Source organism: Hemicordylus capensis, chromosome 1, assembly GCF_027244095.1.
Source record: "Hemicordylus capensis ecotype Gifberg chromosome 1, rHemCap1.1.pri, whole genome shotgun sequence".
Taxonomy (NCBI): Eukaryota; Metazoa; Chordata; class Lepidosauria; order Squamata; family Cordylidae; genus Hemicordylus; species Hemicordylus capensis.
This window is the reverse complement of record NC_069657.1, coordinates 201603817-201620176: the sequence shown is the minus strand read 5'-3', so window position 1 is coordinate 201620176 and position 16360 is coordinate 201603817. Positions and strand designations below refer to the sequence as shown.

General features: G+C 43.9%; 1 protein-coding gene across 10 annotated transcripts in view; it reads left to right on the top strand.

Moving 5' to 3' along the window:
- The window catches only part of PDE11A (phosphodiesterase 11A), a 299742-nt gene that overhangs the window by 101918 nt on the left and 181464 nt on the right, over positions 1–16360 (top strand). Inside the window, exon 1 of one of the 10 annotated variants that reach the window (XM_053268491.1) lies at positions 5113–5146. The exons of the other annotated variants lie outside the window; for them this stretch is intronic. The gene's annotated coding sequence lies outside the window, so the exon portion shown is untranslated. Of the gene's footprint in view, positions 1–5112; positions 5147–16360 lie in introns of those variants that run through there. 10 annotated transcript variants of the gene reach the window in all.

Genomic DNA, 16360 nt, shown 5'->3' with positions numbered 1-16360 from the left:
CTCCAGTTAATTGTGCCTGTTGCTTTCCACTGATTAGTTTCCCAACATATTATTTAATAAAGTTGAAGTATTTAACCTGGCTTAATTATACTGAAGTACTTAACAATAGATAGCATTGAAAGTCTTGTGCATCAGCTTAAACATAGATATTGGGGGCACGCACACAAGCAGCCCTGCCCGGGTGGGGCTGCTCATGTGGATCACTGAGATCGGGCCCGATCCCACTGCTGCCCCACCAGATCGGCCATGTTTTCTACCTGGGCTTTTATTGAGGTAGAAGGGTGCGAGTGTGCCCTTCTCATGTTCCCCAGTTGTGTGGCTGCTCAGGCATCCTGCAGCCACAGAGCCTGGCAGCTAGAACCCCCAGCAGTGAGGAAATTCCCCAATACACTGTGCTCCTTGCGTGGTGCATTGTGGGATTTCTGGAGGCTAGGTTGCATTTTCCTGGCTTTCAGATGGCCACACCATTCCCAATAGTGCAGTTCATGTGGGTGCATGAGTGGCACAGCCAAAGAGGACAGCTGAATCATCTGGGGGGAAGGTAGGTGCAATCCTGCCTTTCCCCCCTCCCCAACCCCACACAATTAAGTCATGTGAACGACCTTATTATCTGTCTTTCTAAAATAAAGTATACCTTGTGCTTGATGTTTCTTTATACGCATTTATAGAATATGGAAATACTTCCCTCCTGCCTGCCAACATGTCTAACGTCCTTTAAAGACATTGTTTCAATGCACATGTGTGTGCATGTGCATGTATGCATGTGAAAGCAAGCTTGTGCTTGCTATTGCTGTTCTCAAACTCATACTGTTGGAGATGAACTTCCAGTGCATCGACCTTTTGCACCAACTGTCCTAATGACCACTAGGGGCATTGGGAGTAGAGACAGTCAGTCAGGGTCTCCCTATCTGTCCCTACTCTATGACCCCTGAACTGACTCTGCAGCACTTCCTGTGCTGAGTCACAATCCTTCCTTTCCTCCTAGAGAGCAGATGGAAACATCTCTCTCTCTCCTTACCTATCCATTATGTAGTCCTTTAGATTAGATATAGGTCTTTCCTATCTAAGTGTATTTAACCAATAAATATTTAGTGTTTAGTCACACAAGGATCTCCATGTGTTTTCTCTAAATAGCTGCAATATCCAAACCATCCTCTGCTACCTACTCTGTAACTGGAGTGTGTGCTCATTCCTTCGTGCTCTGCTGTTTTACCTATTGTGGGTAAAAATCAACAAACTCTAACACATACTAATCTGAAGGTCAGAATAAAGCCTTTGTGTATTGTGTGTAGAACTGCATGGGATCTCAATTATGTTGGCTACACATAGAGATTGTTCTCACAACTGTGCTGGGGAGCCTTGGCAGGGAGGCAGGCTCCTCCCTGCCTCCCTGCACATGATCTCCCCTCCCCAGTAATCTCTGCTGCATGCACGGAACATGAGCAGTGTTGCAGTGAGCAACAGAGCTGGTAGCTGGTGGAGGAGGTCCTCCGGCATCCCACAGTGCACTGCACCAGGAGCATTGTGCATTGGATTTCTCTGCCACCAAGCGCTCTTGCCACCAAGCGCTCTCAGGCTCTGCAGGCAGCCCAAGCATTCACGTGATGGATCACACGATCTTAGTGAGTTATACTCTTTAGAAACTGAATTTTTGTTGAATTGTACTAGGCAAAGATATTGGGAAAGTAGGGGGAAATCTAGTAAACCTTTGGCTTCTAAACTGAAGCAGATTAAACAGCGTAATATTATAACTTCTATCTGTGTTACTCAAGGCAATGACTACACAGATTCTGAATTTATAAATCAGTAGGGGTTTTTTGGATTTATTCTAAGATGTATAGTAATAGTATATCCAATACTGATACAGACATAGTTTCCTGCAAAAGATGCACCTTCTACATTTAACACAAGATCAGATCAATTTGTTAGCTACACCTTTTTCTCTACAGGTAACAATGACTACAATTAAATCTGTGGCATCTGGAACAGCCCCTGGGCCCAATGGATTTTCTGTGGGGTTTTACAAGAAATTTATTAGTTTCCTGGCTCCAATTTCATTGGAGGTTTATAATGATGCTTTTAAAAGTAATTATTTTTTCATCCTTATTTCAGTGAAGTTTATATAACTGTTCTCCTTGTAAAGATCCTGGTTTATGCACTAACTATAGACCTATCTCTCTGTTAAATGTTGACGCTAAGATATTGACAGCTACACTGGCATGTAGGGCACAGACTGTGCTCCCTACCATTTTTCATCCAGGTCAGACTGGGTTTATATCTGGCCACTAAGGATCAGATAATATTAGATTGTTGACTGATGTAATACTACTACTACGACGGCGACAATGAATATTTATATAATGCTTTTCAACAAAAGTTCCCTAAGTGGTATACATAAAAACAAACAAACAAATAAAGATGGCTCTCTGACCCCAAAGGTACAATCTAAAAATAAACTTAAGATAGACACCTGCAACAGCCACTGGAGGAATGCCGTGCTGGGGCTGAACCAGTTGCTTTCCACGTGCTCAATAAAGAAAATCATAACTTTAAAAAGGTGCCTCTTTGCTCATTTAGCAGGGACTAACTGTATTAGCCTTATCCTCAGAGAAGCAAGACCTGGCCACTATAATTTCTTTAGTTGTGGATAAGTCATTTGACATTGTCCATCTGGGGTTCTTGACACATATTTTGATTAAATTTGGATTTCTCCCAAGCTTTTTTACTTAGGTTCAGAGGTGTAGCTATAATTGAGCAGATGGGTTCAAAGAACCCAGGCCTCCCAGCTCCTGAGGGCCCTCTAGTAGTGATGTGCATGGACCGGTCCGGAGGCCATTCTATAGGCCTCCGGACCAGTCCGGACATGGGCAGTTCGGGGTTCGGGTGGACTGGGGTGGGGGTTCCTTTAAGGGTGGGGGGAGGGTGTACTTACCCCTCCCGCTGCTTTCCCCCATCCGGCGTGCCTTTTTTACTTAGCAACTGGGGCGGCAGGATACCTCCCTCCCGCCCCTTCCCCCGCTTGGCTGCAAAAGGCCTCAGGAAGCCTTTTGCGCATGTGCACGTTGCATGTGCGCATTACGTCTCTGCGACGTGTGTGTGCGTGGCCACACATGCGCGTGCAAAAGGCTTCCTGAAGCCTGTTGCAGGCGAGCGGGGGAAGGGGCAGCAGGGAGGTATCCTGCCGCCCCAATTGCTAACTAAAAAAGGTGCGCCGGAGCTGGAAAAGCGGTGGGAGGGGTAAATACACCCTCCCCCGCCCTTAAAGGAACCCCCACCCCAATGCTGGACCACAGCTCCGCGGTTCCGTGCACTACCCTCCAGCTCCACCCCTCCCTATTTTCTTCATTATCTCTCTCAGTCTGAGCAGCTGCTGGGGAGAGGGGCGAACACGGGCCCCCTCTCCCCTAGCTATCCCCCTGCTTGGGATACTATGCTTTACATGGCTCCTTATTCACGAGTCCTCACCAATGGGCTATTGCCCCTTTCAGTTAGGCTAGAACAGGGCATATGGCAGAGATGGTGTTAGAATCCCTGGCTTGTGCTATTAGAGGCTCGGACTATATAAAGGGTAGTACACTTGGTAGGATTGAGCACAAGTTGATTTTATATGCAGATGACATTTTATGCTTTATTGATAAACCAGAGGTCTCAATTCCTAATCTTATTTCTTTAGTTCAAAAGTTGGGTAATTTATCCAGTTACTCCATAAATTGGAGCAAATTTGATTTGATGCTTTTAGGTTCTACAGATTTTCCTGATGTTTGGGGTTTTAGGTGGCGTCCAGAGTCTCTTCTCTATTCAGGCATAGTAATTTCTAGGAAGCTCTCTCAATTAGTAAATTTAAAATTTCCCCAAAATTTTGTTTTAAATTAAAAATGACTTAGATCAGTGGACTATGGTTCTGAGTATCTGGGGCAAAATAAATGTGGTTAAGATTATTTTAACGCTGAGGCTCATATATATTTTAAGAGGTCTTCCAATTCTTATATCTTTATCATATTTTAAGCAAGTTTATAAATTAGTTAATGACTTCTTATGGCAAGGACACCCACCGAGATTTTCACTTTGTAAACTTCAACAATCTATTGAATTTAATTTCCCCCAAATTCAGGCATATAATTGGGCATTTATTCTATCTTCAGTCTTAGGGTGGAACAATGAGTCCTAGGTTTTGATCACGCCCTGCCACTGCTTGACGGTTATTACTTTACCCCATTGAAATCCGGGCAGATGCTCAGTTCATAATTTGTTCATGGATCTAGGTCATTACCAGTGGTTAAAGCCGCAAGGCATATATGGAGAACTTTGCATTCTAGACATGGTTTTGATCCTTTCCAGCATGAAAACCTTACTTTGTGGGAGAATAATCTTTTTATTGGGCTAACTGGGCCTCCCATGATATCATCATGCTAGATCAATTGATCTCTTCTGAAGGCATTTTTAAATCTTTTGACATTTTCAGAGCTGAGTTTGATCTATCTTTAAATGCTAGCTGGCAGTTTATTCAGCAAAAGCATTTACTATCACAGCTTTTTGGTCCTGCGATTACAGCTTCTGAAACTCCATTTCTAATATTAGAACTGGAACATTATTGGATGTACCTAAGTCTGTAACCTTGCTCTATCAGAAGCTTAAAGACATTGATAAGATTGATATCAGTTGAATCCAAAACCTTTGGAACAATGATCTTGAATACCCTATCATTAAATCAATGGTGGGTTTTGAAGGCAGTGAAACTTGCCTCTTTATATCTCAAAATGTGGCTTATACAGCAGAAACTTTTTCTGTGTTTATTGGACACCTCAGAAAATGTTTAACAAGGAGTGGCTGCAGACTTCTAGATGTTGGAGGTCTAATTTGTATGAGGGTCCATTTATTGCACCATTTTGGCTTGAAATTCATAATGTTGTTAACATGACATTTTAGCTATCAGTGCCTGTCAAGGATGTTCATGTTTTATAGGGATACATTCCCAGCATATGAAATCTAGCATTATAGCAAGAATTGTGGATTCTTTGCGCTTGGGCGGTCGTCAGAAGGATTATAATACAACACTGGGAAGACAAATTTATTCCTGAACTGCAACTATGGACAATTGACATGTGTTCCTTGTCAGCATTTGAACTGTTTTTTCTCTGATGGCAAGGTAAAGAAGAGGAATTCTCAGCTATTTGGTCGAATGTTCATGAAATGTTTATGCTTTGAAACACAAGATATATATCCTTAAAGTGTCCCCTCCCCCACCTTTTCTTTATCTTCTGCAATGGTTGTATCTTATTATGTTTAAGTTATGTTTAAAGGGTTTTTCTTTTTCTTTTTTCTTTTCTTTTCCAGTTATACTTCCATATATATTATTATTATCCTTGATCATGTTTTATGTATTTTAATCTCATTGCAATAAACTGGGGGTAAGGGGAGATGGGGGAGCAGTTTAGAAGGGTGCACTCATGCCCATCTACTCCACTATTAGTCTGGATAAACAATTTGGGCTACCCTGTCACAGAACACCAGGATCAGGACTGATCTGGGTGCTTCTCATGACTGGTTCTATCCAGGTAGGGCTGCCCTAGCCTAGGTAGAGCTGGTCATGAGAATGATCCTATAGGCTGCCTTCAAGCCTTCAGTTGAGCCCATGAAGGTCATGCATGGAAAAAGCATGACTGATCCAACTCCTCTCTGTCCATGCATTGAAAGAACATCTGAAAACTCCTTAAGTTTTCACATGTTCTATTCTGCTATTATCTTATTTTGTTTCTGCTTTAATTATTTTTAGGTGTTGTATTTTATTGTTCCATTTTTCTATTTTTAAAATACTTGTAAGCTGCCTTGTAAGAATGCACAGCTCCGTTTCTGAGAAATTTCAGCCAGCGCTGGGCTCCCAGCCTGGCTGGGACCTCTCCCTGCTTTTGCAAGCAGAGAGAAGCCATACCGGCCATGCTGCAAATGTGGTGCTGGCCAAATTTTACTTCCAAATGGGGCATGCAGTCCCATTTGCTAATGTAGCCAAGCCCCCTGCACCCGATGTTAGGCGTAGAGGTGTGGCTGGGGCTCCAAGCATGGCCCCAGGGGCATGGCAGTCCAGGTTCTTTGGATCCATTCTTTCAATGGCTGTCAACCCCGACATCGTGTCTGCTTCTTAAAGAGGCCTAACTGGAGATACTGAAGGACAGGATATAAAATTTCTTTATCATTGAATTCTAGCCCCTTCTCAATTTTTGGCCTGTTTCACAGATAATACAAGCTAACAACTGAGTTGCAGCATTGGGTAGAAAACATTTCCTGCCCTTGTAGTGGGAGAGTCCAAGAAATATTTTTTGTCTCTCTGGTCTACAAATCCTATGGACATCTAGAAGGACTTTATAATAAAACCATAGAAATGCCTTCTCTCCTTGGAATTGCACATGATTCATTGCTTGGGTGACCTTAAGATGTTAAATGAAATGAAAAGCATTTGCTCAAGTTAGACATAAGCTGATTTTGCTTTTGCTTCCTTTTATATAACTCTAAGATTCAAGCAACATAAGCTGGAGGCACTAGGCTTAATGACAACTAATTTTATTTTGGGGAACCAAAATCTGTGGCTTGATGGAATAACCCATTTTGGTTCACAGTTGTTTTCTTCTTTAGCATGTTTCCAGTTGCTTGCAGAAATTAGTTTTTACTCTTGATACTACTTAGCTATGACAGTTGGGAACCAAGCAAAATAAGTTTGTCTTGAGTTTAAAGACAGCATAGAATAAAAACTTAAATCAAGAAATGGGAATGTTACTGTTTGTAAATGGGCCTTTTCTGTGTTTGTGGTTGCCTTCAAGTAAACTACTAGTAGGCTGGTTTTTGTTTGTTTGCAGTATAGCTTTCTTCCCTGACTTGCATTATTTGACATAGAACAATAGGGTTTGGTGATGTTAATCTGGTTCCTTCTTAATCTGAACCTCACAAGCTGCACCAGTTCACTTCATCTTTTCAGACCATCAGGAAATGTGGGCCTAAGAGCATCCCCATTTTGGTGCCTTTATGTAGGGGGAGTGGAAGGTTGAATCATCACACTGAGAAGTAAAAACATTCAAGTGTGCATGCCTATGCAATTTTGATGCTTTTGTACCGCTCAGCACTATCAGAAGATTTAGCCAGCAACTGGTAGAAGCAGTACCAGTCATGACGGCTCTTCTCACGTGCAGCCTAACCCACAAGGGATGCCAGGCCTGGGTTAGGCTGTGCATGAGAACCGCTGGGATCAAGCCTGATTCCAGCTAGCCAGAGCCACCTAGTCCAGCTTTTTAGTCTGGCTGCTAGCCGAGGTTAAGGGAGCGAGCACTCCCTTGACTTGGGCTACTTCTTTGTGTGCGAGCTGGGCTGCTTCCAGTCTGGCTGCACACAGAGACGGGCGCTTAGAGCACCTGTCTCTTGGGGAATCTGCCAGTGCATTGTGCATGTTGCACATTTCAATGTGTGATTCCCAGAGGCCTGGACAACAGGTTCCAGCCTCTGTTTACCAGTGCTGCTGGGAGCAGCGCAGAGATTCATCCATGTTGTTCCAGGAACCACTGCTCATGTGAGCGCACATCTTGTGCACCTTTGGGGCTGCAAGCGGCCGTCTAAGAGAAGGTAGGTAGAACCCTGCCTTCCCCCACGCATGGGCGGAGCCACCATTGGGCAAACAGGTTCAAATAATCCAGGCCGCACCCAATCAGGGGCCACGCCTCGCAGCCCTGACATGCCCCCTGCATCTCACGTCAGATGCTGGGGTGCTGGTTTAGCTCCCGAGCGGGGGCCACGCAGCCCCCATTCGGAAGTTAAATGGCTGCTGCGTTCACAGCTCAGCCAGGAATGGCTCTTCCCTGCCTTTAAGGCAGGGAAGAGTTGCTCCTGGCTGCGCTGCAAACGCAGCGCCAGCACAAGTCTAACTCCTGAAGGGGCCGTGTGGCCCCTTTGGGAGCTAGTCGGGCTGGCGCTGCGTTTGTGGTGCGGCCAGGAGCGGCTCTTCCTTGCAGGGAAGAGCTGCTCCTGGCTGCACCGTGAATGCAGCGCCAGCCCGACTAGCTCCCAAAGGGGCCGTGTGGCCCCTTTGGGAGTTAAATTGCCAGCGCTGCAAATGAAGTGCCGGCCTGCCTCCCAACTTCCTAATGGAGCTGCTGGGCTCCGTTCGAGAGCCAGACCACGCCCCCTGCATCTGACGTCAGACGTAGGGGCATGGCTAGCCCCCGCGTCTGATGTCAGATGCAGTGGGCAGGGTGAGCGGGGCCTCCGCTGAGGCCGCACATGGGCCACTGGCGGTCAGGCTGTGCACCTGCCCCCACCCACCCACGGTTGTGTGAACCCTGCCTTCACCTCTCACCCATGCACAGTCATATGAACAGCGCCATGCAATGTCAGAAGCATTTAGCCAACAACTGATGTTTTTTAAATAGTGGATCTGTTCTTGTGCAGTTTTGGCTTTCTTGGGTGTACAGTGGTCCCTCGACTTACGAACTACTCGACATCCGAAGTTTTCGACTTACGAACGACAAAAATGACCGGAAGTCGTTGCCAGTTTAGATGCGGCTTCCTCGACTTACGAATTTTTAGATGCTGTTTCCTCGACTTACGAATGTTTCCAGACCTCCGTGGGTGCGCTTTTCGACTTACGAAAATTTCGACCTACGAACGTGCGTTCGGAACGGATTAACTTCGTAAGTCGAGGGACCACTGTACATGGATTCTTCGTGGGTTTTCATGGTACAATAAGAGTTCATCCACACAATCAAAAACTGTGTTCTACCCAGGTTTGGGAGGTATGTGTGCTCCCAATTCTGTGGAAGCAAGGTAGGAGGGAAACCTGGGTAGTTTTTCCTCTTACCTTGCTTCCACACAATCACTTCTACCCAGGTTTTCCTCCTACCTTGCTTCCACACAACCGAAAATTGGGAGCACCCAAACCCAGGAAGAACATAGTTTTTGATTGTGTGAATGACCTCTGGCTTTCATTTCAGTCAGGTTTTTTGATTACATTCTGGAGTTGTTAAACATTTTTATTATTTACACCTTTTCCCATTTAAATTCTCAAAAACATTTTTAGTAGACAAAGCAAAGAAGTTTATCAAGTGATAAGCTGATCAGAAAATATAGCCATTAGGTATAAGAATTGCAAACTAGGAACATTTTGAAAAAATGTTTAACACAATTGTTAAATGTATTTTAATAAAATAGCAATGAGTTACAAAACTCATCAAGACTTATCCTATAGTCAGCTAGCCAAATACAGTGGTTGTGTGTGAAAATTTTCATATATGGATTTTTTTTGACAGGAAAGGTCTTCATCAATTTGGCTTCCCAAACAAGTTCCACAATATGGTGGAGTTACAGGGGATCATACAGTGCCATTTTCAGAATTCTGTAATTAATAATTATGGCACAGAAAATAATGAATATAGTGCTGAATTCTACGTTTTTGAGTTCAAGGAAACCAGTCGACATGTTTTGATTACTGTCAGATTGTAATTAATCAGCAGACATAGATATGGGGGTTTATGCTTTGTTTCCAACATTATGCATGACTCTAGAGAGCAGATCTAGATACATCAAAAGGCACAGGCTTAGTAAACACAATTCAGAATCAGTTGTTATTTTGTATGACTGATATATCTGTGTCCATTGCTATCACGTGCTGAGCCATCTATGCCACAAGTGTCTTCAGATAATTCTTTGTCTTCCTTCAGGCTCACTTGCACTGGCATCAAGTATATATAACAAGTAGATGGCGGAACAGTTGGTGACACTGTGTGTATGCTTGTCTCCATAGCAATGTTTGGTGAGAAGATCTCTGCACATGGGGAAGCAAAGCTCTGAATGTAGGAGGAAGGATTTGTCAATGGCACTATCACCAGTTTTAGATGCCAGCATCTTAAGCTTCAACATCCTTGCTTGTGTGAGATCATATTTAGCCTGTTCATTTTTCTTGTTTCTATGCTGAGCCTTAACAACAAATTCCAGAAGCCGTGTTGGAAAGCACTTAATGTCACATTCAGACACCTTAAGACTATCTAGGATATTCTCATTCTCATGGGCTTCTTTCCATAAAGTTACCTTTGACTTGTTACTGCATGCATTTGCAAGTGACAAGTAGTTGTTTGCTGCTTCGTATTGCTGCACATGCTGCATGCATTTGTGCATGGTCTATCTGTCTGTCTGTCTGTCTAATACATTTCTATATCGCCCAAAATGCAAGTTCTCTGTAGCTGTGACTCTGGGCCCTGGTGTTAGATGGCCTTTAGCACATACAGTGGTGTCCTTGCATAAGCTATCAGTCTGATGGCAGTGCTGCATGTGAACAATAATCACACTTTGTTTTCATGGGTTAATAACACATTAACATTTTATTATGCTTTTGGGGCATTATTTTGGGATTTTTCTAGGGGTACTTTGAGGTCTTTCTATTCCTCTGAGGTTGGAGAGACACAAAAGAAGAAGCACATCTGAAATGTGGCACACTTCTTAGATCTCTCTGATGGCAGCTGTGTAGTGCAGCTGTCACAACCAGATGCCACGACAGTCTATGTTTTACTTTCCATATTTCCCATAGCTTTAGCTTAACCTTTTCCTTCCTTTCACTAAACTTTAGGGCTCAAGCTTCAAAAGGTTTCTAAATCTCTCTCTCTTTTTAAAGGAACTGCAGTATCTGAACTAAGGGGGGTTCATTATGTTCTGAATGGGACCTAGAGGAGGAAGAGGCTGAAGCATACCACTCGAAATAGAAGAGACACCAGGGACTTCACTGCAAACTCGAAGTTGTCCCAAAAAACCAACACAAATAGTGGATTTTTTTTACCTTTTTTTAAAAAAATATATATATAAATTGGGCTACACTCAAACGTGCAGTGAAAAACCTGAATTGTGTGTGAACTGCTCCCCAATAACTCGCAGGGTAAATCTGGCCAATATGTGAATGCACCCTCTCTATTCTGGAGGAGATGCAAGTTATAGGGCTTTAAAAGCCCCGTGTGAAAAACTTCCTGGGAAGCCTGAGCTTCATTCCCTTTCCAGTTGGTTATCTAGTGGTAGGAAATGACAGACAGCATTTAAATGCAGTTTATAGGCAGTATGTTTGTTCGCTTCAGTGTTGGCACCTTGTTAAGCTTTCACCACAGTGGAGCACTATTTTTACATTGTGCAGGATGTAAGCTCATAACATTGCTCACAGTGCTGTTCTCACAGAATGTTCACCCAGCCATTTGTTCTGTGTTGTTTTTCTCTGCACATTGCACAAAATTACCCTGAAGAGAGACTGTTTTGCCTTATTTGAAGCTGTTGTAAATATACTTTCTGTCCAGTTTCTTAGGAAGGAGTGAAGGAGAGAGATGTTACTGTGGATCACCAATAACTTCCCACTGCATCACTGCTCCTAAATTCCAGCTAACTTTGCTTTTAAAAAGGACAAAACTAAATGTTACTGGGGATGCAAGGCTTCCATTGAAGGCAGCTTCCTGCATCCCTTTATTTTCTGCCTCCTGTAACGTTTAGTAAGGCATAGTGTGTGACATGAAGTCTTGCTGAGAGTTTTCTTGTCTCCACTTTTATAGTTGCCACTTGTGATGGCAACCAACTTGGTGCACAATGATGTCACTTTGTGCATTTTTATGACATCTTAGCAGGAGGAAGAAACAGGGAGGAGTTCTCTCTTTGTTGCTGCTGACAGCATACCATATTGTAATGTACTTTTAAAATTCCATCCTAAAGAGAGTGCAGCTTTTAGTCTAGCTTTCACATTGTAATTTTTAGCAAACTTGTTTGTTTGGAATCTGGAAAGTCTTTTGTCACTTTAAATAACATCTTAGTTTGCCATCAGACATTGAGGATGTGTTTGATGTGTAGGGTGTGTGTGCAGAACTGGTTTTGCCAACTTGGCGTGAATTGGGTCCAGTTTTGTGCCCCATTGGAATGACCTGGTTCAAGTTTGAACCAAGCCAGTTCAAAATGGTTTGGAGCCATACTGATAAAATGGAATCTGGTGAGGATTCCCCTTTACCAGTAAAGGGGGGCAGAGGGGGTCCCCTAGAGTGGGTGGGAGGGGGAATAAGCAGCTACTTACAAGTGCTTCTGCCAGTGGCGGCGGTGGAGGCAGCACCTCCCACTCCTGTCAGTCTCCCCCGGAGTAGGAAAGGCCAGTGCCAGCCTGGTTTGGGCCTCTGTGCATGTATGGAGGCCATTTTACTGACCTTTACACATGCACAGAGGCCATTTTCATGACCACAAATGTGAAAGTGCAAGTTTGGCAGGGGCAAGTAGTAGTAGCCTGAATGAAACAGAGATTAATGGGGATTTCCACTTCCTGAATGCAGAATTAAGTATCTGCTATGAGGAAAAGGGGGTCTTCCAGCTTGTGTCTTTCTCTTACTGTAATGGAACATAAACATGTCACTTATGGGAGTTAAATAAATAAATAAATATAACAACAACAACAACTTAATTAACAAGTTGTTCTAGTAAGAACTAATCAGCCTACTTTCCTTTCATTGTCTCTACAACTGGATTACATTTGGTTCAAATCGAGGTCCACAAGTTAGATCTCTTGAGCCTCAAATGTTCATGCATCTGCCATATTGGATCAGGGTGGATGACATCATTACAAACTACACCATTGAGGTGTCCCTGTGTGTCGCTCATCACAACTGTACCAATCAGTTAGACAGTCCTCAAGTTAGTGCACTTGTGCCTCAAAAGTTCACATGTCCACCAGCTTGGATCAGAGTGGATGATATCATCACAAACTACAACATTGTGGCATTCCTATGTGTCCATACAGCTGTAGCAAATTTGGTTCAAATCGGTTAGACTGTCCAAAAGTTAGTGCACTTGTGCCTCAAAAGTTTACGTCTCCGCCATCTAGAATTGTGTTGGATGGCATTGTCACAAACTATGCCATTGAGGTGTCCCTATGTGTCCCTACAGCTGTAGCAAATTCAGTTCAAATCAGTTAAGTGGTTTACAAGTTAGCCCACTTGTGCCTCAAAGGTTTACGCATCCACCAAGTTGAATTGGGGTGGATGACATCATCACAAACTACGCCATTGAGGTGTCCCTATGTGTCCCTATAGCTGGAGCAATTTTGGTTCAAAGCGGTTAAGCAGTTCACAAGTTAGCCCACTTGTGCCTCAAAAGTTTGTGTCCATCATCTTGAATCAGTGTGGATGACATCATCACAAACTATGCCATTGAGGTGTCCCTGTGTGTCACTCACTACAACTGTACCCAATTTTGTTCAAATTGATTAGGCAGTCCATAAATTAGCCCACTTACACCTCAGATGTTCACACGGCTGCCATTTTAAATTTGAGTGGATGACTTCATTACACACCACAACATTAGGGCATCCGACCTTCTGTGTCCCTACAGCTGTAACAAATTTGGTTCAAATTGGTTAGGCAGTTCACAGGTTAGCCCACTTGCACCTCAAAAGTTCATGCATCCGCCATCTTGGATTGACATGAATGACCTCATCACAAACTATGCTGTTGAGGTGTCCCTATGTGTCCCTACAACTGTATATGATTTGGTTCATATTGGTCCAGGCATTGTGAAGTTGATGGGGGTTGGGTGGGGACACATGGACACACACAGAAAGCCTGGTGATCTCATAAGCCTACTTTAAAGTAGGCTAATAATAGTAAAATAAGCCAAGTATATATTTTAAGTGCCTTAAAGAACCAAGATAGTGTCCAGTGTAAAACGTGACAGGGTGGCGTGGAGAAGCCCCAGCAGATCCTTGCCTGCAGGGTTACAGTCCAAATAAATAGACAGAAAGGGAAATGGAAGTTAGGAACAAGCATTCTTATGAAGCCAAATAACTTACTGACTTGCTATCTCAGATCCAGCTCTTTTTTCTTTTTCTTTTTAAATTGTATGGAAGCACTGTTATCTGGTGTGAGCAAACCCTGAACTATGGGCATGTCTGGAACTGCATCATTACCGCCTGGAGTTCCTCTAGGAACCAGAGTCCTGTTATTGTGGCAACCAAAGTTCCCATAGTTATGACAACAGCAGTGTTGCTTAAGGGCTACTGCACAGCACTGACAAGATGAGGAGAGGCAGAGTCCCAGAAGGTTTCCTTGGTTGATATCCTGATGATCTGGACAATAGTCAATCATCACGAGCCTACATGCCCTTTTTGTAGTGAGGGATTTGCTTGACCCATCAACAAAAAAGATACTGTTTGAAGTATTCAGTTGTTATGAACTGCCATTTTCCTACAATAACTAAATTGGACTGGCCTGAAATACATTAATATTCTAGATAGAATTCACAATTTGTTTTTCCATTTGTTATTGTTTGTTTATTATTATTATTATTATTATTATTATTATTATTATTATTATTATTATTACATTTATATCCTGCTCTTCCTCCAAGGAGCCCAGAGCGGTGTACTACATACTTGAGTTTCTCTTTCACAACAACCCTGTGAAGTAGGTTAGGCTGAGAGAGAAGTGACTGGCCTAGAGTCACCCAGCTAGTTTTATGGCTGAATGGGTTAAGTTCTTATAATATCTTGGTGATTGACATTAAAATGTGCTAACATTATTTTATGTATTTAAAACTTGAATAGTTGGTCGGATACGCCATAAACAAACTCAGAAAGGAGTAAATGTCAGCCAGTGTTGTCTATCAAACAAATTGGAAGATCCCTTCTTTTCCTTTCAAAATTTTAATGTTCAACTTTTTAATTGGAACTGATAAGGCCAGAATCATTGGAAAGTTACCTGAGACATCAAAAAAATTTCAAACTAAGGATAAAACTTCAGTTGGATAAAACATAGGGGCTATTCTTATGATCACAAAAATCGGGCTAGGAGAATCCTAGCCCGGTTTTTGTGATCGTCAGAACCACTGGGCTCGCAGCCGAGCCCGGTGGTTCTGGAGCGGCTCACCCGCTCCTGTAGCCCGCCCCTTAGCCCGGGTTTGCGGAGTGAGCGCTCCGCAAACCCGGGCTATCTGCTCGAGAGTAGCCGTGGCGCGGCTCTGTGCCGCGGCTACTCATGAGTAGACCCCCAGCCGGGAGGCTTACAAGCAAGCAGCCTCTCGGCTTGGGGGTCTCCCCAGTATGCCCTGCGCGCTCGCGCAGGGCATATTGGGGTTTCCGGGGGCCATGTGGCCCCCGAGCTCCCCAGCCCCCGCCGGCTCCAGCTCGGAGCCGGCCATCGTGTGGGTGGCTGATCCGGCTGCCCAAGGCTCCCTTCCTGCTCACCCGTAGGAACCGGGAAGCTGATCGTGAGACCTGGTCCATAGATTATCTTTCACAATAACAAATGATTCTCTTTTGATATAAGGACATGATAGGTATGCTTAGTTCCCAGCAAGGCCATCCACCATCTGTTATGTAGTTGTTGCAGGGTTGCCAGTTTGAGCCAGATTGAGCTGGTTAGAGCCAGGTTCAAATTGCTGCAGTCACTTTGGACCAGTTTTGGCTGTTCGAGCCAGATTGAGCTGGTTAGAGCTGGTTTTGGCCATCTTTAGCTGGTTTGAGCCAGTTTCAACCCATTTGAGACCTTTTTTGCTGGTTTGAGCTGGATTGAGCTACTGAGCCATTTTGAGCCAGTTCAGCCTGTTCAGTTTGAATTGGTATGAGAGTCTTGGCAGAATTGTGCCAGTTTTGGCTGCTTTGAACTAGTTTCTGCTAGACACACTCTGAACCAGTTTGAGATGGTTTGAACCAGTTCCGTGACCTCCATGGCACCCATGGGCCTATCTCAATTGGTATCGTGCCCTACCCATGTGGGAGGACATACTTTGGATCTGGTTTTTGCTGACCAAGGAATAAATGATCTGGAGGTGGCAGAGTTTGAGATAACTTTCCTCATGGGCAGATCATTATCTGGTGGGGTTTAGACTGACTGCTTCATCTATCCTCAGCAGGGGTGGTGGAACAATTAGAATGGTTTGTCCCTGGAGGCTTATGGATCTGTTCAGCTTCCAGACAGCCCTCAGGGAGTTTCCAGTGTCCATTGCTGGTGACTCTGTCAAGGCCCTGGTGAATCTCTGGAACGTGGAGACAGCCTGAGCTATTGACATGGTCACTCCTAAATGCCCTCTCCAGCTTGGTGGAGCCTGTTCTGCTCCTTGATTTTATGAGGAGCTTAGGGCAATGAAACAACTCAGACAACTGCTGGAACAATGCTGGAGGAAGACTCGTGATGAATCTGACCAAACATGGGCTAGAACCCATTTTAGGGACTACTCCGTGGCAGTGGGGGTGGCGAAGAAACTTTTTTTCTCCACATCAATTGCACCTGCTCAGTGCAGGCCAATGGAGCTTTTTCATGTAGCAAAGTTGTCGCTTCACATATCCCCTGTGTAATGGGGGGAAGAACCATTTATTGCCTGCTGTGAC